This window comes from Bos indicus, chromosome 18, assembly GCF_029378745.1.
Source record: "Bos indicus isolate NIAB-ARS_2022 breed Sahiwal x Tharparkar chromosome 18, NIAB-ARS_B.indTharparkar_mat_pri_1.0, whole genome shotgun sequence".
Taxonomy (NCBI): domain Eukaryota; kingdom Metazoa; phylum Chordata; class Mammalia; order Artiodactyla; family Bovidae; genus Bos; species Bos indicus.
Genome location: NC_091777.1, coordinates 2,784,166 through 2,788,256, shown reverse-complemented (window position 1 = coordinate 2,788,256; position 4,091 = coordinate 2,784,166).

The window sequence follows — 4,091 nt, the reverse complement described above, 5'->3', positions numbered from 1 at the left end:
GAATCCAACCACGGGGCATCACCCCCCAGGGAAAGGAGAAGACCAACTAGTTGTAAATTACAGGAGTTCACTGGAGGCAGGTCTAAAATGAGCATGTTTGAGCAAAAAGTTAATTGGAGAAAAAAACAAAAACCTTCTTTAAAGAGATTGAAACGGAACTAGGAAGAAATGCCAAAATTATGTGAGTTTGTAGCATGGCAATGAGAAGATTTGGGGAGAGGGGAAGTCAATCTGTTAATGAAAATGTCCACTCAGTGAATATTAGACTGAGTCTCTCAGAGCGTCCTGCTGTGCCTGGTACAACTTTCCAGGGTGTTAGGAACTTCCACAAGGCCTTGGGAAGAAAGAGAATGAGCCCCACCCTACAGAGGAGGCTAATATAGCAAGTGCCCTTAACCTTAAGTCAGTTGGCACTCAAAGTGTCATCCCTACTCAGGGATCATCTGCTGGAGCTAGAGAATTTCATCAAGTGCAAGAGGCCTAAGGAGGAGTCAAAGACTCGATGCTAAAGCCAGCAGGGGACATTATCAAGATGCCAACACATCTAGGGTGATGGAAAAGCCTGAAACTTGGAGCATGTGATTTTTTTCTCTGCCCTTGAACTTTGTACTATTTCTCATTGTACCCAGCACTGAGCCCAATTTGTAATAGGCCCCAGTAAACGTTGGTCTCCTCTCTGTCGCTTCCCTGGTGGCTTAGTAAAGAACCCGCCTGCAAGGCAGGAGACCCAGGTTTAATCCCTGGGTTGGGAAGATCTCCTGGAGAAAGGCATGGCCATCCACTCCAGTATTCTTGCCTGGAGAATTCCAGGGGCAGAGGAGCCTGGTAGGCTGTAGTCCATGGGTTCCCAAAGAGTCAGACATGACTGAGAGATTCCCTTATTTTGTCTCTGTCGGATCTCAGGCATGGTACATTGTTGGGCTTTGGTTTCCCCCTGTCCCCTGGCCTCTGCTGCCCCCTGATGACAGCATGATGCTCTGCGCCCTTGTGACTGGGAACTGGTGATTGTAAATTTTCATCTCTTTTCCACCTTACCTGTTCACTTATTGTTTTATCTCATCTACTATTTTTGAGAAAAAGCTGAAACTATATATATGAACTTTCCAGTTCCAACTTTCTATAAAGATATGATGGCTGCAAAAAATCAAGAGAGATTTCTTTACAGAGAAGTAATAAAGGATGCTATGGGATGAATGTGAAATTTGGAAAATGCCAAGACTCTCATCTCCTTTCCATCTGAAACACCTTATCATCTTATATCTGGGGGAAAGGAGTGATAAGAAAAAGAAGAAAAAATATCGTTTTGATGAAAGCATGAAGGTGGGAGCCTGTCTTCATTAAGTTTCCCTAAAAAGCAAATCTTAAAACAAGAATATGGATGCAAGTGGTTTATTTAGGAGGCAATTGAAGAAATAAAGAGTTACAGACATGAAGGATTAGAATGTGTGGGAGAATTAATAGTGGTGGAGGCTGGCATTCTTGCCTTATTCCTGATCTTGGAGGAAAAGCATTCAGTTTTGCAGCATTGAGTATGACGTTAGCTGTGAGTGTAATACACGGCCTTAGTTATACTGAGATAATTTCCTCCTATTCCTAATTTGTTGACAGTTTTTATCAATAAAGAGTGTTGAATTTTGTGAAATGCTTTTTCTGCACCTATTGACATTATCATATGTTTTTATTTTGTTAATGTGGTGTGTCACATTACCTGATTTTCATATGTGACCATTCTTGCATCCCAGAAATAAATCCCACTTGCTCATGGTGTATGATCCTTTTAATGTGTTGTTGGATTTGATTTGTTAGTATTTCGTTGTGCATTGCTGTATCTATATTCATCAGGGATACTGGCCTGTAATTTTCTTAAGTCTTTGTCTGGTTTTGATATCAGGGTAATGCTGAGTTGATAAAATGCGCTTCAAAGTGTTCTTTCTTCTTCAGTATTTTGCTAGAGTTTAAGTAGGATTGGCATTAATTCATTTTTAAATGTTTGGTAGAATTCACTAGTGAAGCCATTTGGCCCTGGGTTTTCTTTGTTGGGAGGTTTTTAATTACTGATTCAATCTCCATTATTAATTATGGTGGTGGTGGTTTAGTTGCTAAGTTGTGCCCAACTCTTGTGACCCCATGTACTGTAGCCCACCAGACTCCTCAGTCCATGGTATTCTTCAGGCAAGAGTACTGGAGTGGGTTGCCATTTCCTTCTACAGGGAATCTTCCTGACCCAGGGATCCAACCCGGGTCTCCTGTATTGTAGGCAGATTCTTTACCAACTGAGCCACCAGGCTCAGACTTTCTCTTTCTTCATTATTTAGTCCTAGGAGGCTGTATGTTTCTAGGAGTTTATCTGTCTCTTCTCGGTTCCACAGTTTGTTGGCATATAACTGATTGTTCATCAGAGTCTCTCTGTGTCTTTTTTTTTTTTTGGCTATGCTGTGGGATTTTAGTTTGCCACCCAGGGATCGAACCCAGACCCATGGCAGTGAAAACTAGACCACCATGGAATTCCACATTACAGTCTCTTTTGATTATTTTTTCTGTGACATCAGTTGTAATGTCTTTTATTGATGATTCTATTTAAATTTTCTTTTTTCCCCTTAATGTAGCTAAGGGTTTGTACAGTTTATCTTTAAAAAATAAACTCCATTTCACATTTTTTCTATTATTTTTCTATTTCATTTATTTCTACTCTGCTATTTCCCTTCTTCTGCTAGCCTTGGGCTTAGTTTGTTCTTATTTTTCTAGTTCCTTGAAGTGTAAAGTTTGGTTGTTTGAGATCTTTCTCCTTTTCTTAATTTATGACTGCACTGGATCTTCCTTGCTGCACGTGGGCTTTCTCTAGTTGTGGTGAGAAAGTGAAAGTGACCGTCGCTTAGCTGTGTCTGACTCTTTGTGACCCCGTGGACTAGACAGTCCTTGGGATTTTCCAGGCCAGAACACTGGAGTGGGTAGCCTTTCCCTTCTCCAGCGGATCTTCCCGACCCAGGAATTGAACAGGGGTCTCCTGCACTGCGGGCGGGTTCTTTACCAGCTGAGCCCCCAGGGAAGCCCAGTGTGGTGAACGGGGCTATTCCTCATGGTGTTTCAGCTTCCCACTGCGGTGGCTTCTCTTAGGCAGAGCGTAGGCTCCAGGGCCCATGGCTCGGCAGCTGTGCGCACAGGCTTGGTGGCCTCGTGGCATGTGAGATCCTTCCAGATCAGGCACTGGAGTTTTGTCCCCTGCGTTGGCAGGCAGGTTCTAACCACCGGAGCAGCAGGGAAGGCGCTTTCTCCTGCGTTACGTCGGCGTGTATTGCTGTGGACTCACATGTGCATATCGCTGTGCTCTCAGCACTGCTTTTGTCCCACTGTCTAAGTTTGGCTACGTTGTGTTTCATTTGTTTCCAGGTACTTTCTGATTTTCTTTGGATTTCTTTTTTTGACGGAATTGTTCAAGAGTTGTTTAATTTCCACATATTTATGAGCTTTCCAGTTTTCCTTCTGCGATTGATTTCTAGTTTCATCCCACTCTGGTCAGAAAAGATGACCACGGTGGATGGTCATCTTTTGGTATGATTTCAGTCCTCTTCAATTTGTTAAGACATGTTGTGACCTAACTTCTGATGTATCCAGAGCAGAGCTCCCTCTGGCTGCAGAGCTGCTTGCTCCAGACCTCTCCATGGAGTCTGGCTGAAGCTAGTCTCCACGGAGACCAGCTGTCCTTGCTTAGCTAATTTTCCCCCACTGCCCCTCCTACCCTCGATCCTGAGAGGCTTCCTTCAGTAAATCACGTGTCCCCGGTTCTTTTCCTCAGACTTCTAGGGAACCCAACCTAAGAAGAAAACTGACAATGCAGTAGGCGAAGAACAGTAGCAACAGAATGTAAATGAATAAACACCGCAGACATCCTCCACCCAGGTCTCCCCTACTCAAAAAGTCTTCTCTCCTTTTGGAGGGAAGAGTCTGATGAGTTAATGAATGACATTGCTCAGACTTCCTAGCTAAGGACCCAGCTAACTTTAATAAAGCAGAGGTCTCTGCGGCGACCTTAGAGGAGGAAGCTGGCTTCAGCCGCACCCACCGCGGCCCACGCCTCTCCGGAGCCCATCCCA